Consider the following 26,196-nt stretch of genomic DNA (forward strand, 5'->3'; position numbering starts at 1 on the left):
GAGAGAGAGAGAATAGCATACTCTTCAATCTCAATGCCAGTGTTGAGAAGAAGTGCTGCTGCTGCTTCTGTCTCTGCAGCGGCTCGAAAGAGTAAAAACCTTTCCAACTCTCCTGATTTTCTTGAGACTGCTGCTGCTGCTGCTGCATCTGATAATTCCAAAACTCTGCGAAAGAGTCCGAGTCCCAATTCGAATCCGACTCTCGACAATCTTTCGAATCGAACCCACATCGCAGATTTCGTGAAAAGCCTGTGTAAGTCGAGAGACACTGTTATTAATTTGCAGGATGCATTGCAACTGTTTGATCATATGCTTCTCATTCGACCTTTGCCCCCAGATTCGACCTTCAACCAGCTATTACGCGCCATTTCCAGGACAAGCCACTATCCTACCATTTTCTCCCTTTACCGAAAGATGAGCTCGATCGGAGTCTCACCTGATTTATGTACCCTCAACATCCTTATCAATTGTCTCTGCCACTTGAATCATATCGATCTCGGCTTCGCTGTCTTCGGGGACATCCTCAAACGTAGCTACAAACCAGACATTGTAACTACAAGTACCTTGATTAAGGGGCTTTGCATGGAGGATAGAGCAGCTTATGCTGCTATTTTCTCTTTTTGCCGAAAGGTGAGCTTGATTGGAGTCACACCCAATTTATATACCCTCAACATCCTTCTCAATTGTTTCTGCCACTTCAATCGCGTCGATCTTGGCTTCGCTGTCTTTGGGGATATCTTCAAACATGGCTACGAACCAGATACTGTAACTATAAGTACCATGATTAAGGGACTCTGTATGGAGGATAGAGTGGCAGATGCAGCCATGTTCTCTGTCAAGATGTTATATATGGGCTACCCAGCTGATGTAGTTACGTACACTACTCTCTTGAATGGGCTTTGCAGAACAGGAAACACGAGAATGGCATTTCGGTTGTTCTATGAGATGTACGAGGGCGGTAGATGTAGCAGACCTGATGTTGTGGCATATAGCACAATGATAGATTGTCTCTGCAAAGATGGGTTGATAAAGGATGCACTGAAACTTTTCTCTGAGATGATTAGTAACGGAATTTTGCCGAACGTGGTCACTTACAGCTCTTTAGTTCGTGGCCTATGCAAATTGGGCCAATGGAAGGAAGCCATGAGGTTGTACGGTGAAATGGGCGATCGAAATATCTCACCTGACACTATAACCTTCAACATCTTGATGGACGTTCTTTGCAAAGAAGGGATGACTGATGATGCACATCAACTGTTTGAAGTAATGATGCAGAGAGGTGAACAGCCTGATATAACCACATATAATACACTCATGGATGGATATTGTATTAAAGGTCAAATGGAGAAGGCGATGAAACTCTTTGATTGCATGGTGGGCATGGGTCATGAACCTGATGTTTTTTCCTATAATGTGTTGATCAATGGCTATTGCAAGAAAGAGAGGATGGACAAAGCTATCCAGCTCTTTCAGGAAATGTCTTTCAAGGGACTGAAGCCCAAAGCCATCACTTACAACACTCTTATGGGTGGGTTGTGCCAGGCAGGGAGAGTTGTGGCTGCACAAGACCTCTTCAATGAGATGCAAGCTAATGGGTATTGTCCTGATCTCTTCACATACTCCATCTTGATGGATGGATTGTGCAAAAATCAGCAGCTTACTGAAGCAGTGGAACTTTTTCATGTTATTGAAAGCAAGGGATTTGAACCTGATGTTGTAACTTTCAACATTCTCATTGATGGGATGTGCAAAGCTGGTAAACTAGAAGTTGCACGGGAATTTTTCAATCAAATCTCTACCAAAGGATTGCAGCCCAATGTGAAAACATACAACATTTTAATCAATGGCCTTTGTAAAGAAGGATTGATGAATGAAGCTTATGAATTGTTCTTGCAAATGGAAGAAAAGAAGTGCCCTCCATGTGTTGCGACATTCAATATCTTGGTCCGTGGCTTTTTCCTCAAGAATGAGAACCTTAGGGCAACACATCTTCTCAATGAAATGGTGGATAGAGGTTTTCAACCTGATGAATCTACTGCACGCGTGTTAGTAGGCTTGCTCAGTACAGATGAGAAAGGTTGGGAATATTTCGAAATGGTTCATAAGTTTCTTCCAAAGTGCAAAGGGAAGGGTGATTTGAGTTTTAAGTCGATATTAACCCATTTAAAACTGTCATAGTGAATGCCTTCACTTGGTGCATGCTTTAAGGATCTCATACGTGTTGAAAATGTTTCCGACATGCAGCACTTTGCAGGAAAGTCTACACCATGAAAGAGAACCGGGTATATTAATTCTCTCCCGAATGAGTCATTATTTTGTGTTGCAATTTACGATGTGCATGGTTTTTTTTTTCCGAATGCTATGAACTTGGTGTACCATATCATTTATGTACAATTTGAGTGTTTCCCAAACATTTCAAAACGGATGGCCATCTCTAACACTAGTTTTTAAAATGGAAAAGCCATACCCAGGCCAAGTTGTCTCACTATGGTACTTGTGTCATGTAGCTTTCTATCACTATATGTTGTACTTCTCTTGATGTGATGGTGCTGGTACTAAAAATGTTCATTGTTCATTTGTAGTGTGCCCTATGGATGTTGCCATGTAGTGCACCTTGGTGAAAATGCTTCCCACCTTTTGCCTTCCATGGAGGCAAATTGTCTTGGTGGCATTGCGTTCGACATTGACCTTGTCTAATATTCATTCCTGTATTGATTTTTCACCAAATCAGAACCAATTTGGGGGTATATCTTGTAGCGGGGTGTGACTTGGACCTCTTATGATTGAATCCAATATGACACGACCAAAACTGTGTTGTATAAGACGATAGTCTGAACCACTATCTGGATAAGTTTTCAAACTTGTTTAAAAGTTGGGCCGGGTTTGTGTCAAGTGCTTTCGGCTTAATTTTTAAATATTCTGTCGAGTTGGGTACCTATATAACTATGCGCGCGTGCGCGCGCGCGCACACACACACACACTGTAGGGAAGCGCGGAAGGTGAGCCCTCAAGATCTGACGGTCTACACGATATTTGGAACCTTTACAAAGCAGAAGATTGACGCTCTAATGGCCCGCCTATCTACTACTGGAGCAGATGGAACTATTCACACCTCTGATCCTACGGTATATAGTGGCCCCGGATCGCGATCTATGAATTAGATCATCCTAAGGACAAGCCAGAATGGACAGACTCTCGTGCACAATATTTCTCTCTCTGTATACTCTCAATATTTTGTATATTTTATAATGCGAGAGAGAGCGCATGCCTTTTTATAGGAAAGGAGGGGAGTTTGGATGAGACCATATCATCCGGTCTTATCCCTATCTCCTATCATAAATCAAATTCAATTTTGAATTTGAAATATAACAGAAAAGGAGAAAGGCCGAAAGATGCCTTAACTTATGGGACCCACCCACTAGTGATTGCTCACCAGTGGGCCCCACCGGCCTACGTCCAACATCTTTCACTCAATCACATTGTGGGATAGGCACAAAAGATTTGTCCATCTAACTTGCCTAATAACAATCAAAAACCAAACATCGCGATTAAAAGAATCATAGGCGTGGGACCAGCTGGATCACCATAATCTTCTCACAGGTGCTTAAGTACTAAGTGACCACCTGACTAGTACTCAATAACACAAGCTTTGCAATGCCTGTCCTAGTTCGCATAACCACACTGGATGGAGTTAATTCCCGACCTGGAGTACTCAGCCAACATACGCACTTATCCAACTTATCGAGTTATTATGAAAACTTGATTTTTCACAAACTTCGAATAAAACCAATTCAAAGCAATACTTATATATATATATATGCTTTTTAAGAAAAATACTGTTTGCAAAAGTCTAATAAAAACAACTCGATACTGCCGGCGGATAAGTCTTCAAGTGCGTATTTATATTTCTAGAAACTTAGTGCAGCTGTCACGGGATCTTCCCCACGCAGATGTGTAATTTGGAATTAATCAAGCTGCTTTCCTAGCGTAACTGAGTCTGGTCAATCAAGGACCTTTCGTCATCGTACACTAAAGTAGCAACACTCAATCTCATCCTCATATACACAAGAGGAGGGTAGCTAAGGACACAAAGAGTTAACTACGGGACTGGCTACTCGCACGTTGCAATGATTAGATCGAATCAAAGCAATCTGTAGGTAATAGGTCCCTGCACGTGGCTACAATCCACGTCGTAAAGTAGACAATACTAGGTGAATGTCGGGTCTACAATACGCAGGTCATTCTACATAAGGTACGACTCATCTCATAACCTCATAACCTGGCTTTAATTTCAGGCAATAACATTGATCGCATGTAACGGAATGGTACGATTATGTTATTCGACTTTATCAGTCTCATCTTCAATCTTTATAAGATTGTAGGCGGATACGACTCGCTCATATCCTCATCCCTTATTATTCACAATAAAGGGAAGTTCATACCTCAATGTATAAACATATCCCCAAATGTACCTCTCTTGTACATTCAAGGTTGGTCAACCCGTGCGAGTGGGTGACTGGCCTGCCGACAAAAAATAGAAATCCTACATGATTTCAAGGTAAATGCTGATGATCTTCATACCTAGTTATATTAGTGTTCAATACTGAATAAAAAGGAATATAATATTCATTAATGAAAGATCAAAGGTACTACAAAACAAGTACATCAGTCAAGCTTTCCTTAATCCCATCTGCCTGACGTGAACTTGAAATAGATCTCTAGCTATAGATTTCGTCATGGGATCAGCCATCATCTCCTTATTAGGAATGTAGCTGAGGGCGACCTTCTTATCTCTCACTTGATCACGGACGTAATGATACTTGATCTCATTGTGCTTGGATTTCTGGTGGTGTTTAGGGTCCTTTACCAAGTCAATGGCAAAAGTATTGTCTATCTTCAGCGATATAGGCTGACTAACACTCAGTACAACACTCAGACTCAATAGAAATCTGCGAACCCATACACACTCCTGAACTGCAGCACAACATGCAATGTACTCGGCCTCCATAGTTGAAAGAGCTGTGGATGTCTATTTCTTACTCGACCATGAGATAGCTCCTCCTCCGAGTAAGAATACATACCCTGAAGTGGACTTTCCCTTGTCGGCGTCATTACCCCAAGCAGCACCAGAATATCCTTTGAGCTCGAGGCTTGTTCCTTCATAACACAACATTAGGTCTTTTGTTCCTCTGAGATAGCGGAATATACGTTTGACGGCTTGCCAATGAGACTGTCCCGGGTTACTCTAATAACGGCAGACTATGTCAACTGCATAGCTAATATCCCGTCTAGTGTACAGCATAGCATACATTAAGCTCCCAACTACACTTGCGTAAGGTACTGAGGACATAGCCAATTTCTCGGCTTCAGTCTGGGGACACGATTTCCTGTCTAGCTTGGTAGCTTTATCCATAGGGGTTTTAACAGCTTTTGAATTTTTCATCCTGAACCGCTCTAAGATCTTTTGTATATAGGTTGCTTGAGACAAGCCTAAAAATTTCTTAGGGTGATCCCTGATGATTTTTACCCCAAGAATAAAGTTGGCTTCACCGAGGTCTTTCATCTCAAAGTTCGAGAATAGCCAATCTTTAGTCAATATTAACAATTGCATGTCATTACCAGCTAACAGGATATCGTATACATATAGAGATAGTATCAGAAAAGATCTTCCAGACCGTTTCATGTATACACAATGATCTTCTTCACTCATCGTGAATCCAAAAGTGGTGATGGTCAAGTGGAACCTCATGTACCGCTGTCTTGAAGATTGCTTCAGCCCATAGATAGATTTTAACAACTTGCAGACTTTCTTTGGATGCTTTTTGTCCACATAACCCATGGGTTGTTGCATGTATATCTCTTCATCCAAGTCACCATTTAAGAATGCGGTCTTTACATCCATCTGATATAACTCTAAGTTTAAACTTGCGACAATGGACAAGATCATGCGGATTGAGGAGAACTTTGCAACAGGTGAAAAGGTCTCCTCGTAATCAATGCCTTCTTGTTGTGTAAAACTTTTAGCAATTAATCGTGCTTTATACTTGTCCACTGTACCATCTGTCTTTCTTTTGATCTTAAGTACCCATTTATTACCTATCGCTTTGCGATTGGAAGGCAGATCAACAAGTTTCCAGACTTTATTCTTCTTCATGGAAGCGATCTCTTCGTCCATAGCATTTACCCAATCGGCCGAGTTAGAAGATAATAATGCATCCTGATACGAATCAGGTTCATCATCATCAACTGCAACGCAAGAGAATGTTTACCCCTCAATATCGAAGTATCTTCGAGGAATCAATCCTCTTTCGCTTCGACGTAACTCAGGAGCCTGCTGAGATGTCCTCCCACTATCCTGGTGAACTATAGGAGCATCTTCATCTTGAGGAGCAGAACTCCCACTCTCCTGAGATACATCGGGTATTTCAAAAAGTTCTATTAGAACATTTTGCTTTATTCGGCTTGGGTATCTATCTTCAACGAAGGTCACTTCTCGGGATTCTATCTCAATCCATCGTCCATGGTCCTCATAAACTAGAACATATCCCTTTGAATGCATAGGGTACCTAATGAACACACATTCAATGATTTTACTATCAAGTTTGCCTCTATGTTGAGTAGGTAGCAAAATATATCCCAAAGATCCCCAAGGGCGTGGGTTGGCTAAAGAAGGAGTCCTCTCAGACCATATCTCATATGGAGTCTTAGGAATGGATTTGAATAGGACTCTATTAAGGACGTAGACGGCTGTTAACAGTGCGTCTCCCCAGATGTGGTAGAGAGATTGGTTTGTGCCATCATCGATCTAACCATGTCCAATAGTGTCATATTCCTTCTCTCTGCAACACCGTTTTGTTGTGGAGTGTAAGCCATTGTGTACTGCCGAACAATTCCAACATTTTCACAATATGATTTAAACGTTTCAGATATATACTCGCCACCTCTATCAGATCAAAAGATTTTAATCTTTTTCTCAAGCTGATTTTCCACCTCAGCTTTATATTTAAGAAAACAATCAAAAGCCTCAGATTTGTGTGAGATGAGATACACATATCCATAGCGCGAGTAATCGTCAATGAAAGTGACAAAGTATTAACATGTGTTTCTGGTATGTACATTAAAGGGTCCACAGATATCTGAATGAATTATCTCTAGTGTGCCCTTGGACCTAGCCACTTTGGGAAATGGTTTCTTCGATGTCTTCCCGGACACACAATGTTCACAAAATGACAAATCAAGTTTGGATAAGGACTCTAGCAGACCAGAACGTAATAGTCTTGTCATACGATCCTTTCCTATGTGACCTAACCTCGCGTGCCATTTTTGAGATTCAGATACTACATTTTTATTCGACATAGCAGATAAAGCAAGAGGTGCATTATCATAATCTACGTCTAGAATAAATAAATCTGAAATTAAATTTTTCCATGCAAAGATGAGGTTATTCCGTCTCAAAGAAACTCTTGTCTCGGAAAATCGAATATCAAAACCATCAAATAATAACCTAGAAACAGAAATTAAATTCCGACGCATCCCCGGTGCAAAAAGAGTATCACGAAGGATTATTGTTTGCCCTATGCGCGTACGGAGATGGAGAACGCCAATCCCTAGTACGTCTTTAACAGCGTTATTACCCATGTACAACTTGTAACTTCCTTTGGCTACAGGCTGGAATTCCTCGAGTCCTCGACAACTCTGTGTCACGTGCTTTGTTGCGCCTGAATCCAAAATCCACTCGTTAGATATAGTATCAATGGAAAGGATTTCAAAACAAACGCCTACATGCAAAGTATCTTGTGACTGAGAAATTACCGTCTTTTTGTGGACACACTGCAGAGCAAAATGGCCGGAATTTTCACAGACAAAGCAGATTATTTTTACGGGGTTCTGATGGGCACCCCTTCTTGAGATTTGGAGCAGGTGATGTGGTCTTCTGTTCTTGATTATTCTTCTTCGCCTTGTTGCGAGCTTTGAACCGTTTATTGTTAGCTTTTCTCTTATGGGTCTCTACTATAGAGGCCTTAGCCGAACCTGGCTGAATTGCATTCATTTCAACCTCACGTACCAAGTGGCCACAAAAGTCTCTGAACGTAGTGATAGAATCAGTATGGTGCAGAATTCTTTTGATTTGGGCCCAAGATTCAGGCAAGGAACAGTGCATGGCTATAATCTTCTGATTTTCAATCAATTTGCACCCAACATTCCTAAGGGCACCTATCATTTGCTCTATCTTACGAATATGATCTTTGATGGGACAGCCGACAGGCATCCTTTACTCCTGAAATTCCAATTCCATTGCCCTAACTCTCGCATCTGACTTCTACGCATAGGCATCTGTCAGTGCTTCCCAGATTCCCTTAGCGGTTTCATGCACTTCATATGTAGGTATGAGTTCTTTGTGCATAGTGCTAAGAAGGACATTACGGGCTGAACGATTTTGTTTTCACCACTTATTATAGCGAGTCATCGCAACCCTATGTTCTTATAAATTTTCGTTTTCAGCTAGGATGGGTTCCTCTTGAACTACATCGAGTGTGTGAGATATATCGTCCTCGTCTAGAAGGCATCGCACTGCGCAGGACCAGTATTCGTAGTTGTTGCCGTCGAAATGTTGTCCTTTTAGTTGTTCAGCGATTAACGCTTTGGTGGCCATCTCTACAGTGCATGAGTATCACTACTTAGCTATGATCTAAGGTATTAACACTAATCATCAACATTTCTACGTGTTATATAAATTTTCAAAGTATAAAAGCAGTTAACATATCTTAATGAGATCTGAAAGTCCACATACCCGAATGGGCGGTGCAGAACAATCAAGTTCTCTAATTAAGATGGGTTTAATACTTTTATAAGAATAAATTTATAAAACGTGCAACCTACCATTACTTAGTTGCATGCATCATTTAGTGGAGGAGAATAAACTCCCACTCAGGTTATGCACAACCTTTATATGTGTATAGGGAGTATCTAAGCAATAAGTTTTTCTATATTTTTTCAATGAAAAATAAGGGGGCTTAAATCTAAACACATTAAGCCGAATATTTTCATGCATATTAACATCATCATCAGAAAGGAAAAATCAAGTGCTTAGATATAAAGAAAGTACAATCTTCACCTGTGATCATGACCATTAGTGATGGATCCGACCATTACCATTAATGATCATTGTTGATGATGGATCCGTTCATCAACATTGATCATCATGGTTGATGATCGTTTTGTTCACTAATGAGCTCTAGATCAATAGTGAAGAAGAATGGAAACAACATTCATATTCATGATTCTTAGATCAAATCTAAAAAACAGGTATAAAGTAGTAGCATGAAATAAAAATAAATAAATAATTCAAGGTTCAGGTGGGCCACATCATTCTAGCTTATATCTCTTAGGACCATCTTAAAAAATGGTGGTCCGACTAATTTAAAACCGTTGGGCACATTATGCCTGAGTCAGCAGTCAGCACTGACCCGTAACCCAGGTTAACATAGTACCCTCCACTCTAGGAACCAAGTAGCCTAGGCTTTCGCCCAAGTTACATGACTCAACTGCTCATCTAAGAACAGCCGAGCCAGCAACACTGACAGGACCCTTTTCTACGGACCCAAGCCAACCGCCCTCATCACCTCAATAAAAAAAATAATGGGATATTAAAACCATTTGATTCCTGTGATTTTTGCCAAGTAGCGGATGGGTACTGGACCTAATGGAGGGTTCCTATACACTTAGCCCACCAGAGCATAACTCTTATCTTATTTGGTAGGTCATTATAAATGCATCATAGTTGGATTTTGGTGCAGCAAACACACTCCATTCATGTGGGTCCAGACTATGGGTGTGACTCATCCAAGTCGACTTGGTCATAATTGGGTCCAATCTTGTTCAATTGAATTCAATCAGACTCCAATCAAACTATGCCCAACATAGATCCATGGATAGGATCTGATACATCCCCATGGATAGGATCTGATACGACCCTATGAATCCACACCCTCCAGTTAAGCGGACCATGTCTTGGATGATTTCATGTCCACAATTCCCTTTCATCGGAAGTTCCAAACTATCCCAACACATTATCCATGATGGCCAAGATGAGTTTTCAGAAACACTCCATGAAAAAAGAATGCCCATGCGCCTGATGGATGGACTGTTTGGATTCATGTTATACCATGTGATCAGACCCACATGAATAGCTGACGTCACTATGGCTGATGTTATGAACATCAGTCAATCCGTTTCTGCAATAGCAGTGGTGTAGTTCAATACAACATGGATATTGCTGGTATGGTGTATATCAACCAATCCTCCTCTCACATTCACGGTAGCTATTTATTAGTAGTGTATTACGATACAACAAGTATTGCTTGTAGCTGATATGAAGCACATCAACCTATACGACAGTCATATATGACACATGGGCCCACTTGTACATCAGCCATATATAACACGTGTGTACATCAGTCATATATAACACACGTGTGTATATCAGCCAATTCGTGTGCATCAGCCAATTCGTGTGCATGTACAATTCGTGTGCATGTACAGCTGCCAACACATGTATACAGCTGCCAACTCGTGTGCATGTATCCAGTAGCCAATTCGTGTGCATGTATACAGATGCCAATTCGTGTGCATGTACAGCAGCCAATTCATGTATACATCAGCCAATTCGTGTGCATGTACAGCTGCCAATTCATGTGCATGTACAATTCGTGTGTACATCAGCTAATTCGTGTGCATGTATAATTGCCAACACATGTATACATCATCCAACATGTGTAATCATGGGACTGATGTGTGAACACGTGTACACATGGGTCTGATGTGTACACGTGCACATCACTCAAGTACTTATGTTTACACGTATTTAAGTTGAGATATGTCACAAGCAATTCATGTACACGTGTTGTAGTTGAATACAACAACTTATGTATACCATGTTATTTGTTTATGGAATGGTCCACATGTAGTACTCCATGCGTATACACAAGGTGTATGGAATCATAAAGGTCTAGATGATCACCTTGGTCCATCATTGTCGGGTTCACTTGCACATGGCATACGTGTATACAAAATCCAAATCTAATCCACCATACACATGGATTCCAATCCAAAAAAAAAAAGGATGGGTTACTTACCTTTTTAGATGAATATAATCGAAGATCCGCCGTTAAATATGCTCTGAAATCACTGTAGGGAAGCACGGAAGGTGAGCCCTCAAGATCTGACGGTCTACACGATGTTTGGAACCTTTACAAAGTAGAAGATTGACGCTCCAACGGCCCGCTTATCTACTACTGGAGCAGATGGAACTATTCACAACTCTGATCCTACGGTATATAGTGGCCCCAGATCGCGATATATGAATTAGATCATCCCAAGGACAAGCCAGAATGGACAGATTCTCGTGCACAATATTTCTCTCTCTGTATACTCTCAATATTTTGTATATTTCATAATGCGAGAGAGTGCATGCCTTTTTATAGGAAAGGAGGGGAGTTTGGATGAGACCATATCATCCGGTCTTATCCCTATCTCCTATCATAAATCAAATTCAATTTTGAATTTGAAATATAACAGAAAAGGAGAAAGGCCGGAAGATGCCTAAACTTATGGGACCCACCCACTAGTGATTGCTCACCAGTGGGCCCCACCGGCCTACGTCCAACACACACACACACACACACACACACACACACACACACACGGGTGTTGCTAATGTCCCTACCTTCATGGGGATTAGAAATGTCCCTAAACCTTTTAAATGACACATGAGGTGACCCATCGTCAATGTGAACGGTCCATTCATTCATATAACTAAGGGTTAGCCATGGTGGAAAAATCATTCCAATTTGGTGATTCTAAACGTCGGATCAACATCATGGAAAAGGGATAGTCAAGATTGGGCAAAGAAATAGAACAAGTACAAATCATCTTGAAACGTCTATTTAATAGATCCCACTTTCTATTGCTCACAACACAAGGCTTGTTATTTTGATGTTGTACAATTTGCCTTTGTAGATGTGCATGAAACAACCTTACATCATGATGTTACTGCTTATAACTAGCACGCACGATGTAGTCAATGATATTGACTTGTATCTACAGACATTGATAGAAGAATTGCTTAAATTGTGGGAGATCGGTGTCGACACTTGCGCGTTGTCGAAGTCAAATTTTTGAATGCATGTGGCTTTGTTATAGACAGCCAGTAACTTCCCTGGATATGCAATATTGTTAGGATGGAGCATGAAAGGTAGCCTCACTTTTCTTAACTGCAATAGGGATATAGACTCCCAATGGTTGACGCACTACCGTAAGTTCTGTTGCACGAGTCATTGTTAGTTCTTGGATAGATATCACAAGTATATATGTGATAAAAGGAACTTCAATAGCAAACTGGAGTTGAGGGAGGCACCAAAACAACTGTTTGGGAATGACATGTTAGCTCAAGTGAGTAAAATTAACATAATATTTGGAAAGAAGTTTGATATCAAAGTTGGGAAGAATAGGAGTTGGGATGATAGTAAGGGAAATGGAAAGGGAAAGGCATCTAGTTGGAAGAAAAGTATTTTCTTCAATTTGTCATATTGGACAAATAATATGTTACATCACAGCCTTGATATGATGCACATCGAGAAGAATGTATGCGACAACATGCTTAGGACATTGTTGAATATCAATGGGAAGATAAATGACAGTGTGAAGTCTCATCTAGACCTCCAAGAAATGAAGATAAGATAATCACTTCACCCAAATTGATGTCATTGGGCAAAACATATCTATCCTTGCATGCTTCACAATGGTGACTAAAGAAAAGGAAACATGAAAGTGCCGGATGGCTATGCGAGTAATATCTCACGATGTACTAATCTAAAAATGAAAATGATTTCAGAATTCAAGAGTCATGCCACTCATGTTGATTTAATAACTATTTTCGATAGACGTACAAAAGATATTGCCTCCAAACGTGAACTCAGTTGTGCTTGAAGTGGATTCTTTAGGGGGTGTATGACGCATGGTATTAGATGGGATTATGTGGTATGGAATTGGTTTTAAAGCAATAATTACACCTGTCAGTGATTGTCTCTTAATCTCGTTGGATGGATATAGCAACCGCACCATGTTTGGAGCAACCATCACAAATTAGGATTTAATACGGAATCATGTTGTCACGTTTGGAAGGGTGGACCAAAGTATGGTAATTTTGCCACTCCTGTGTATGCACATTTGGAAGGGTGGACTGTTAGTACCATAAATTCACTAGTACTCAATCTGCACGTTTGGAAGGGTGGATTGACCATGAGGTGTAATTTCGTCATTCCTCCATTTGAACAGTTGAAAAATCCATGGCAGATAATCCTAGACCGACTACAGTGAAAATGGAAAATCCAATGTTAAACCTTGGACCGACTGAGTTAATAGCCCTTCTTACATATGAGATCTAGCAACCCGTGCTATCATCACCAAACACACAGTCCCTAAAGAATCCTGAGATATCAATCGCAATGCATTTTTACAGGGAAAAATGATACAAATAGTAATCAAAAAATCATTCGAATGAGGGACGGTTGCTCTATAACATTTGGAAGCCTTGATATTTGCATGGTGCTGAGACAAGATTCAACAAACTGGTCCAAAATGAGGACTTTCGGTGGGGGAGAGTGAGTTGTTCATTGGGGAAGATTATCGTGTTTGTTATTGAACGCATTAATAGGACATATGCACATAGATATGTTGTTCAAATCCGAAGCAGTCAAACCATTCATATAGTAATTATAGTTTATTTGAAATGTTAATTCAAAATGATTTCACTAGTTTATGACATATTCATTGAATTGAATAAAATGTAGTGAACACATGAGAGTGATTATGGAGGAGATGCTCTGAAGAGCATCGAGGCTCCTAGAACGTATCCACAATGAGAAGTTTTCAGATTGGCTCGGGAAGCACGTGAATCATGTTGGGAATGATCAAGTTTCAAAAGAAGTTAAAAGCCTAGCTTGGGGCTCTAATTCCATTCAAGAATATTTAAAAGATACATCATTAATGTCTTTAGGTTTCGTACAAAAGACCGTACGACAGACTTGAAAATGCAGAACAATGGAGTTAGTGTGATGACGAAGACGTTAAGCTTTGTAAGTGCAATTGATAGAAACTCAACTGCAGGCTGTGTAAATTATTACGAAGTTTTGATGGATATTATCGAGCTGGATTATGTTGGGTCTAAAAAAGTTGTATTATTTAAATGTGACTGGGTGGATGCAAGAACTTAGGGCAATAAAATAAAGAATGATGAATTTGAGTTCGCGCTCGTGAATTTTGAACAATTATAACATATTGGTCGGAACCCAAATGATGAGTCATATGTCTTAGTATCTCAAGCACAATAGGTATTCTATATCCTTTACCCCATAGAGTGTGATTGACATTTATCAGGTTAAAACTGAGGGACTTGTTCGATAAGGGTCAGGACAATAATGATACACACCTGCAAAGCTTGCCTTGCATTAATCATACATTGGAAGAAGTGTATGATTAACGCGAGGCAAGCTCTGCAGCTGTATATCATTATCATTCAAGGAATTGTCCTCGCCCATTTTGAATAAGTTCCTCGATTTTGACCTGATAACAACATGCCAATTACGCTCTATGAGATCGGGGACAAAATATCTAATGCATTTGGGATGCTAAAAACATGTGGCTCATTATATGGGTTCCGACAAGTATGTCATAATTGTTTTTAATTCACGAGCGTGAACCCAAATTCATCATTCTTTATTCCTCTGTCTCGAGATCTTACATCCACCCAATTACAAATGTAATTAATAATACAACATTCTTAGACCCAAAAATAATCCGGGTCAATGATGTTTGTCAAAACACCGTAGTAATTCACATCGCTTGCAACCGAGTTTCTGTCACTTGCACTCATAAAGCTTAATGTCTTCATCGTTACAACAACTCCACTATTTTGCATTTTTAAGTCTCTCTCACAGTCTTTTATACGAAACATTGAGCTATTAATGATGTATCTTTTAAATCTTCTTGTAAAGGAGTTAGGGCCCTAAACCAGGCTTCTAACTTCTTTCAGAACATAATCATTCTCAACATGATCCACGTGCTTCCCAAGCCAATATGGAAACTACTCATTATGAATGTATTCTAGGAGCCTCGGTGCTCTTTGTGGCATCTCCTCCTTAATCACTCACATGTGTTTACTGCATTTAATTCAATTCGATGAATAAGTCGTAAACTAGTGAGATTCTTTTAAATTGACGTTCGTTCCAAATAAATTATTCTTACTTCATGAATGGTTTAACCACTTCAGTGTTAAACAACATATACCTATATGCCCACATCCTTTGAATGTGTTCGATAACAAGCATGTTAATCTTCCCTAATGAACAACCTGACCCTGCCTCCCTAAAGTCCTAATTTTGGATCAGTCTGTTGAATCTTGTCTAAACACCATGCAAGAACTGATAACAGAATGTTAAGCATTCTTTTGTTAGGTACCCCTCCGCAATCGAATCCTCTGGTCAACTTTTGTTTCGAATGTAGGACTTTAGTCTCTTTACGTACCTATAGTCACACAGGGGATATATAATTCTACATGATTTGATATAGTATAATAAGACAAATGAAAGTTTTTATTGAGACCTTAAAACACACCTTTTGATGGGATACATCTAGTAGTGTTGTATTGGTTCGGTTAACATCACTGCATTCGTTAAATGTATGGACAAATGCAACCATGATATCAAAGAATGCCAGAAGGAAGATCCTCTCTATATCGTAAAGTACTAAGGCAATTCGAAATTCAAGAAACTCAAAATCCTGCATCTAGCCACCTTTGGAACACAAATCTCTAAAGAATCTACTTAATTCATGTAAGATTAAGCTCAGCTTTAGAGGTAATGTCCTCCGTATGACTATCGGGAGTAGTTGTTGCATCAAAACATGAGTGTCATGCCTCTTCACCCTTTTTTTTTTTTTGGGTTAGCTTGTTGGTACACACCCATGTCAGTACACACACTCCATGTTAGCCACCCCCGCTAGGGATCGATACCAAGACCTCAAGTGTTGAAACAAGGTATCTCCACTCAGTCTACTAGTTGAGCTATGGATTTGGGTGTGAGTGTCATGCCTCTTGAGTTCTAAAATCTTCTTCATTTAGATATTGGTACATCATAAGATATTAGTCGCATAGCATCCGACAGTTTCACGTCCTTTATAAGTCTGCGTAAATCTTCATTTTCCTTAGTTGTCATTGTGAAGTATGCAGGGAGCAAATATGTTTTGGCCGATGACCTCTGCTTTAGATTCAATGTTCATCTTATCTTCAATTCTTGGAGGTCTAGGCGAAACTTCACACCATTCTTCATCTTCCCGTCGATGTTCAACAATGTCTCAAGTACATTGTTGCATACATTCTTCTCAATGTGCGCCACATCAAGGCCATGACACAGCATATTACATGCTCAATATAATAAATCGAAGAAGATACTTCTCTTCTTGCAACTAGATGCATTTCCATTTCCCCTATTGTCATCCCGATTCTTCTTCCGACTTCGGTATCAAACTTTTTCCTGAATATTATGTATATTTTACTCACTTGAGTTTACACTTCATTCTCGGACAGTTGTTTCGACGCTTTCCTCAATGTCAGTTTGCCATTGAATTTCCTTTTATCACACATACTTATGATATCTATGCAAAAACCAATAATGACTTATGTAATAGAACTTATAGCAAGCGAGGTTGTCTTTCATGCTCCATCCTAATAATACTACATATCTAGGGAAGTCATTGATTGTACATAGCAAAGCTGCATGCATTTAAAAATTTCATTTCAATGACGCATCATAAGTGCGACACCGACCTCCCACAATTTAAGTAACTCTTCTCAACGATTGCAATTATATGTCAATATCCATGCGGGCCATGTATAAACAGCGATATCATGGTGTAAGGTTGCTTTACAGTAGATGGGATTTCATTTACATGCTCATTTACTCTTATTTCATTTCATTTATGTACATTTACTTCCATCCAAGCTAACTCCAAATGCCATTTACCTCCGTTTACTCCCAATGGCCCTGGAAGTAAATGTGATCCACCAACACTCATGGGCAAACACTTAGAATTATAGTTCATGCACGCACACATGCACTCACACCACAGTGGGATTTCACCACTGGCTATTTGATTGTAATGGGTGTCATACAATAAACAGATGCACTTTAATCAAACATTAACACCATTCAGTCAGTCGATCTAACCTTTAGGTGATGACCTAGCTTCAATGAGCCACCCAATTCATACCGTTTAATTTGAGCTTTTGCATGAGATGTAACAACTTCTCAGTGCCTGCAATTCAACCATAATACTTTAGTAACCGTTCATTTGTTGACCACAAATATGAAGTGTTAGTGTTCCCATGTCAAGGACATTCTCAAGGCACGCCCCTACCGAGGGCAGGACAAAATAGCCCAATGGTCCTAATTTCTGAAATGATTTTTATTAAATGCCCCCCTTTTTTGGTCTAATTTGACAGAAGCACTTCAAAAATGTTCTTTGGATGTCTGCACCAACGTCACAGGAATCTCCTCATGGACACAAGTTCGATTCTCCTCTCATACTTTATCCGGTGTATGTGGATCCGTAGGGATTAGTCTCGCCTTAAAAAAGGTGGGGACACCCTCTCATCATGGTCCGGATCACTAAAGCATGTAAACAACGATTTGGACCCATCATTGTATAAATATATGGAAAAAAGTTAATCACCTTTCAAAGGTATTTTCCTCGTGGACCTAAAATGAAGAGACGCCTCAAATTGAAGAAGACTCTCTTAAAATCTTTTTGGTCTCAATTTGAAGAAGACTCTCTTTAAAATCTTTTTGGGGGTTATTTCTAATTAGGTGATAAGAGCTGGTGCGTTTAGTAAAGATTCCATTTCCCAAACATGGGCACACTCAAACGCACCGGGGTTTGGCTGGGTCCACACCAGCCAGATAGCTAATGTCTAAGCTTTGTTAGCCCCACCATCATATATGTGTTTTACCCATGCTGTCCATCCATTTTTTAAGCTCATTTTAGGCCTGAGCCCAAAACTGAGGCTGATAAAAATCTAAGGTGGACCACACCATAGGAAAACATTGTTGATTGAATGTCTGCCATTGAAAACTTCTTAGGGTCCACTGTAATGTTTATTTGCCATCCAACCTGTTGATAATGTCACACAGGCATGGATGAAGTGAAAACACAAATATCAGCTTGATCCAAAACTTCTGCAAGTTCCAAAAAGTTTTCAACTGAAGCATTCAATCCCCACTGTTTCCTATGGTGTGTTTCACATGAGATTTGGATACACCTCATTTTTGAGCTTATGTCCTTAAATGAGCTGAAAAAATGGATGGCCGGCGTGGATAAAATACAAACATCATGGTGGGGCCCACAAGCTTTGACATCAGCTTACTTGCGAGTGTTGTGGTCACCAGCCAAACCACGTCCACGTAAGTGCCCGACTGTATTGTCTCGAGGGCTCTATTCCAATTTCCAACCTTGGAAGAGAAATGATCCAAGACTCACATAGCACTGAAAGTTATAGTGCTCCTAGTTGCATTAGTTCACTTGGACAATCCAATGGGTTGATTTGAACTGTTTATTAATTCCATAACACATTTGATGGGCTACAGTGGAAAAATGGCATTAATTGGATGATCTAATCCATCCCTTTTGAAAGCTAAGGATGGATGGTTGTGATTGCCTAAAATGAGTTATTATTTACAATACTAAATCCATGATGCCCCTAATAAATAGATGCATCAAATTGTTGTTGTTTAAACAATCTTGACCGTCAAGATTAAAGACCATCTATCAAATGGTTAATATTAGTAGAATTGCTGTGGTGTTTACATGGTAGCACATGGAATGTACATTAGACCCAATCAACGGTTTGCATCAATGGATTGGATCAACGAATTGCTCCCAATGCAACTAGGATCACTGTAGCATATAGTGGTCTGATCGGATGCGGATTGCGTCTTCTTTGGGTGGGCCCGCTTTGATGCATCTTTTGATCCACGCGGTCCATCCCTTCTCTGGTATCATTTTAAAGTATGTACACAGAAATGAAGCAGATCCAAGGCTCAATCGACCACACCAAATAATAATCTTGGTTGCATTAAATGCACAAAACATTAAATGCAAGAATCATATGCGGTGTGGTTCACTTTAGCATTGGGTCTTCTTCATTTTTGCATACATATCCTAGAATGACCTCATGAAAGGGATGGACAGCATGGATAAACAGATACATTATGGCGGGGCGCCCGCAAAACTCTGCTCACGGCTAAAGACGGCAGTCCCACCCTTACGTGTGTGTTTATTTAGGTTGTCCATCTCTTTTCCCTTGTCATTTTAAGGTGTAATCACAAAATTAAGTCAGATCAAATGCTCAAGTTGCATTAAATGCAAGAGTTATCTTGGTGTGGTCTACTTGATCATTGCATCTACCTCATTTTTGTGCACATACATTATAATGATATTGGAGAAGAGATGGACAATATGGATAAACAGACACATCGCGGTGGGCACACCCAGGGAACTGTCCATTTGTGGCTAGAGATGGGCAGGGTAGGACGCAATCTACGTCCTTTGGAAAAGGATGAGATTTTTCCTAGATATACAGTGGGCAAATGAAAATACCTTTATAACCCTGCCCATCCAACTCGGTCGAGGTCCACCTTGTCTTACTGCCCGTCCAACCCGGTCAACCAGAGTCCACACCAAGTGACGTTACCAAGTTACATGGGTCCCACTATGATATATGTTTTGTATCCACACTGTCCATACATTTGGAGAGATCATTTTAGGGCATTAGCCAAGGAATAATTTAGATCCAAAGCTCGAGTGGACCCCACCACAGAAAACAATGGAGAGAGTGACGCCTATCATTAAAAACTTCTAAGGGTCACAAAAGTTTTCAATCAAGCCCATATTTGTGTTTTTCCTTATTTCATGTTTGTGTTAACCTATGAACAGGTCTCAAATAAACATCATGTGGACCTTAGAAAGATTTCAACGTTGGGCATCACTCTCTCCACTATTTTTTGTGGTAACATCCACTTGAGCTTTGTATTTGACTTATTCTTTGGCTAATGCCCTAAAATGATCCCTCCAAATGGATGGACGGTGTGGATACAAAACATACATCATGGTGGGACCCACATAACTTGGTTACATCACTTCGGTAGCGAGTCTCAATACTCACAGCAAGATTGGGATGCCCCGACATTCTTCTCAACTCAAACTTGACTAAGCACTTCATGAAATTGACTGAACACTTCGTATGCAATGAAATGGAAGTGACGAACCTAAGCAAATCAAATGACACAGGCGTGGGGCTGCTACGACCATTCCGGCCTTAGTGATTAAGATAATACCAATGACTACAAAGGAGGTACTCCAGCTTCATGAAATTGACCGAGCTTCACGTGAAATTGACCGACCCTAGCATGAAATTGAACAAGTACTTCTTAAAATTGATCGAGCATCGCAAGTGCAAATTTTTTTAGTTTAGAGTTAAAGGTAATTTGTTTAAATATACCCGCAATACGTCGTTTATTTGAATAATGATCTAGTGAAAGGATATTCTTGTATGAAGAATAAAGAAAATCCCATAAAATGAATTTTAAATAGAAGAGTAGTGTGGTTTAAAGATGAGAGAAGATTCCATAAAATGTATTTTTGGTGCACGAAGAGGAGAAAAGATTTCATAAAATACATTTTCGGTGGTAGGGTATTATGGTACGAAGATGAGAGGCGAGAAAAGGCATTAGTTTAGTCTGCGAAGGTAAAGTTTGGATGGCTCAGAAAAGACGGTGGGTGAAAGGTGAGACCTACGGGGAAAAAAAATCGAAAAGGAACTGCAAAAGTAAGAGAGAGATTGGTTCTTCTGCAACTGATGGAGATGAGAATCTCCTCCAACTAGCTGCGTGTGGGCCCACTGTATCAGTAGTTCACGCTTCAATCACTATGGGAATGTTGAGAAGAAGTACTGCTGCAGGCCTCTGCTTCTGCTTCTGTTGGAGTTCAAATATGTAAAAATCTCTCTAAATCTCATCATTCTCATGGAATTTCTTCTTCGTCATCTGATTATTCCGAAACTCATGAAAACACTCCAATTCCGTGTCTTGACAAGATTTCGAGTCGAACCCAAATGGGGAAACCAGCGAAAACCCTGTGTAATTTGAGGGACGCTGTTATTAAGTTGGGGGATACATCATCCTCTGATTATTCTAAAACTCATCAAAAGAATCCGAATCCGAGTCTTGACAAGATTTCGAGTCGAACCCAAATGCAGAATCTTGCAAAAAGCCTGTGTAATTCAACAAACGCTGTTATTAAGTTGGACAATGCATTCGAACTGTTCGATCGAATGCTTCTCATTCGACCTCTGACAACAGACTCGGCCTTTAACCACCTACTTCGAGCTGTCTCAAGATCGAGAAACTATCCTGCCATTTTCTATCTGTATCAAAAGATGATCTCCAATGGAGTCGTGCCCGATTTCTATAGCCTCACCATCCTTGTCAATTGCTTCTGCCACTTGGATCGCGTCGACCTTGGTTTCGCCGTCTTTGGGGACATCCTCAAGTGTGGTTATGAACCAGATGCCGTAACTCTGACCACTCTGATTAATGGGCTATGCTTGGATGATAGAATTGTGGAGGCGATGATATTCTTTAGGAAGATGGTTGGGATCGGGTGCCCTTGTAATGTTGCTACGTATGGGAGTCTCTTGAATGGACTTTGCAAAACGGGAAACACAGGAATTGCACTTGGGTTGCTCGAGGAAATGGAGAATGGCAGTAGATCAGTAGGCCAGACGTTGTGGCATATAACACAATCATCGACGATATCTTCAAAGATGGGCTGATAGAGGATGCCCTAAAACTTTTCTTGGGTATGGTCAGTAATGGAATTTCACCGAGCATGGTCACTTTCAACTCTTTGATTCATGGCCTGTGCAATTTGGGCCAATGGAAAGAAGCCATGAGGTTGTTTGGTGAAATGGTCGATGGTGGAATCTCTCCGAATCTGATAACCTTCAACATCTTGGTGGATGGTCTTTGCAAAGACGGGATGATTAGTGAGGCACATGGATTGCTAGAAAGAATGATTCAGAGAGGTGAACAACCTGATATAATCATGTATAATACGCTCTTGGATGGATACTGTTTTACTTGCCAAATGGATGAGGCGATGAGGCTTTTTGATTCCTTGATGGAAAAGGGTCCTGAACCTGATGTGGTTACCTACAATGTTTTGATCAATGGCTATTGCAAAGTTGCAAGAGTTGGAGTGGAAAGGGCGATGCAGCTGTTCCAGGAAATGTCTTTGAAGAGATTAAAGCCGTTGATTGTCACTTGCAACATCCTTATAAGTGGGTTGTTCCAGGAAGGGAGAGTTGTGGCTGCGCAGCAGCTCTTCAGGGAGATGCAAGATCTTGGCCATAGTCCAGATATTGTCACTTACAACACTTTGATCGATGGGCTGTGCAAGTATCAGTGTCTTACGGAAGCAGTCGAGGTTTTCCATGTTATGCAAAGCAATGGCCATCAACCTAATATCGCAACTCTCAACACTCTCATTGTTGGGATGTGTCGAGCTGGTAAGCTTGAAGTTGCATGGGAAATTTTCAAACACATATCAGCCAAAGGATTGGAGCCTGATGTTAAAACATACAATGCATTTATCAGTCGCCTTTGTAAAAAGGGTTGTTGGAGGAAGCTCATGAATTGTTATCGCAAATGGAAGAAAATGGTTCTCCTCCAAATAATGTCACATTCAATGTCATGGTCCGTGGCTTTTTTCGAAAGAATGAAAACCTTAAGGCAATTCATCTTCTCAGTGAAATGGTTGATAGAGATTAATTTTTCACCCTGTGAATCCACTGCACTTATGTTAGTGGACTTGCTGAAAACTGATGAACAAGGTCAAGAATATTTAGAAATGATTCATAAGTTTCTTCCAAAGGGCAAAGGGAGAAGTGACTTGAACGTTGAGTTATTATGGACCCATCTTAAGCCATTGCAGTGAATGTAACCACCAGGGGCATGCTCAAGGACCCATTTTACCATTCAACCCGTTCATCAGGCAGGCCCCCACAGAGACTGAGTGTTGTACCCACTGAAGAGAATAGATGTTGTAGAGGATTCCAATTCAGGTAACCCTTATTTACCATTCATTAGCTAATGGGTATGATGTGGTTACTGGTTGCATGAACTTTGGTGCAGCATATAATTTATATATAAAGTGGATGTTGTAGACAGTTCTAAGACTTCATTTAAATGGAAAAGCCAAACCCTGCCTGTGTTGGGCTCCTATGGTACTCATGGAGCATAGCTCTCTCTCACTTCTTGTGTTGTTCTCTTAATGTTATGGTGCTGAAGCTGAAAATTGTTCTTCTATTTATTTTGTTTTTCGTTTGTAATGGCCCCTGCAAATGTTGCTATGACTACGAGTACACTTTTGTAAACTGCTTTCCAATATAATAGGTTTTCTTTGTTCTCTTGATGTTATGGTGCTGAAGCTGAAAAATGTTCTCTCTCTCTCTCTCTTTTTTTTTTTCTTTTTTTTTTTTTCCCGTTTGTAATGGCCCCTGCAAATGTTGCTATGACTACTAGTACACTTTTGTAAACTTCTTTCCAAATTAATAGGTTTTCTCTCTTTTCAAGAGAAAAACCAATTTCCTATATGAGCTTCCCATAGTTCATTCATCTGACTATAGGCTAGAGCTTCTTCTTTCTTTTTTTTTTCTTTTTTTTTTTGCAGAATATTGTGTCTTTGAAGATTAAACTATTTGTTTTGGTCCTGTGATGCTATTCATTTAACTTCATAAGTAAAAGAAAGATTTGCTTTTTTAACTTTGTTAATTGCACTTAGTCCTAGTGGCTTATTTGCTATATCAAATAAGAAAGCGATGTAACTTCTTAGTTGTGCTCAAGTGGATTCATTTGTTGGATTTTACTTATTTGCTATATCAAACCAACCCCAAATGCTTGCTCTTGCCGTTTCTTGAACTTAGGAGTTGAACCATATGTTTTGAAGTTGTAAGAATTTTTTTTGGATGGGTAACATGGGCTTGAACTTGTGTCCACAAGGTGAAACATGTGATGCATATGGTAGCAACTTACTCTTAAGTGCTTAATCTTGCTTTAGTTGTTAGACTAACTGAGACCATCATAGCAAACTCCTAGTCTAGGGCAATTTCTCTTGGGTCCCATCTTTATCTCTCTGATTCTGACTATTTCTAGGAATTGATGTGCTAGACACATTTCTCATAATGGAAACAATCCAATCATTATTGGGTCACATCAAAACAAAGGAGATTATATATTAACAATGTATTTTAATTTTTTGAATTTGGATTTAAAAAATGAAACAAAACTTTTTTAGTTTGAAATACTTCAACATTAGGTTGAAACTTAAGTTGACTAGACAATCCTATCCCTTCAACTATTGGATAGTGGATCTGAATTTTTCTTAACCATCTCATTTCATCAATATTTTAAAAATCAAGCTAGAAGTGAATCCATTTTTGTGGGAGGTCTTGTCCAAATCGATCCAACAAGCTGTCAAATAGGGTTCGACCCATATTTGAGAGAACTTTTATACACTAGCCAATGGCCTATTTGGATGTGCATGAAATTAGTTAATTCAAGAATATTACATTTCATTAATCGATATCTTTATGAAATTGGAAGTTTATTAATTAGGATATTTGTTCGGGTTTTTCTTGTCAAATTCATTATTTTATAGAGTTGTTATTTGTTTGGATTAATCAAATTTATGTTTCAGGAGAGAGGTTCTAAGTCCTTTGAAATCTATTACAATTAGACTATTCAAACCATTCAATAAATGAGAATCACGATTAATGGTCGAGATCAAATATAATATAAAATGGTCCAATACTGGACCTAAGCTATCCATCATGTGTCCATATTTATTATTATAGAAAATATTCGATCATTGATCTTGTGGTGGCCACCTCAGATTGACACTTTAAAAAGCACTCCAATATAATAATCCTAACTGTCCAATTAATGGTTTGGAAATGGACGGTCCATATTTATACTAGAAGTGGTCTATGCGTGGGGCCCACCTTTTGTTGTTGATCCGTCTTAATAGATCACTTTTGGAGTATGCGAACCATCTATTCAATGGATAGGAAGTGTATGATCATATATGTAATAACATATGAACGTCTAATGCTTCTCCATCATGCGGGTCCACCTTTGAATCACTCATCCCTCTCATACATGATTTGGGCTGTCCATCATGTGGGACCCACTCCGTGTATAGTTCAGATGCGTTTTCAGAACTTTTGGAACAAGCTAGTATTTGTGTTTTCAGCTCATCCCAGCAGGAGTGCCCTTATGAATGGTATGGATGGCATATAAAGGGTTTCAACAGTAGCCATTTTTCTACCCACTTGTTCCTATTATGCGGCCCACTAGACTCTCGGATCTGCCACATTTTGGGTCTTGATGGCATTATGAATGGATGGCAAATAAACATCATGATGGGCCTTTACAAGGTTTCAATGGTGAGTGTCATTGTCCTTGTTGCTTTTGTGGTGTGGTCCACTTGAACTTTAGATCTGCCTCATTTTTAGGCTCACTGCGGTAAAATAATCTTGCAAAATGGATTGGTGGCATGGATATATAACATACATATTATGGTGGGGCTCACAGAAATTTTCCACATCAGCACATGGGTGCCCTGTTGAGGCCAGGGGGGTTCGTTACACGTCTTAGTGGTAGATTCACACAGGTCATGGGTTCGAATACCCATTATGGTGTGGGAGTGGGTGTGGGTGGGAGTGTCTTAATAAAAAAAGTGCGGATCCGGTGTTTCCTGGAGTCAGGAAGTCCCTGACTCCAGGGTTTTCATTGGTCCAGCTCCACCCCAGTGCCACGTAGGCAATTTTTTAATACATACCCGGATATTACCGTCCGGGCATGGCTCTGTGGTGTCCACCGTGATGTAATAGTCTTATCCACACCGTTCATCGTTTTTCTCAGATCATTTTAAAATATCATCCAAAAAATGTGGCAGGTCCAAGGATTAAGTGGACCACAAAGTGGGGTTTGAAAGTCCACCGTTAAAAACTTCTTGGGAGCTGGA

General features: G+C 39.9%; 1 pseudogene; it reads left to right on the top strand.

The window, feature by feature from the left end:
• On the top strand, positions 1-23,812 carry LOC131249682 (pentatricopeptide repeat-containing protein At5g62370-like; annotated as a pseudogene).
• The last annotated feature ends 2,384 nt before the right edge of the window (positions 23,813-26,196 follow it).

The sequence above is a fragment of the Magnolia sinica genome, chromosome 6, assembly GCF_029962835.1.
Source record: "Magnolia sinica isolate HGM2019 chromosome 6, MsV1, whole genome shotgun sequence".
In the NCBI taxonomy this organism is placed as follows: domain Eukaryota; kingdom Viridiplantae; phylum Streptophyta; class Magnoliopsida; order Magnoliales; family Magnoliaceae; genus Magnolia; species Magnolia sinica.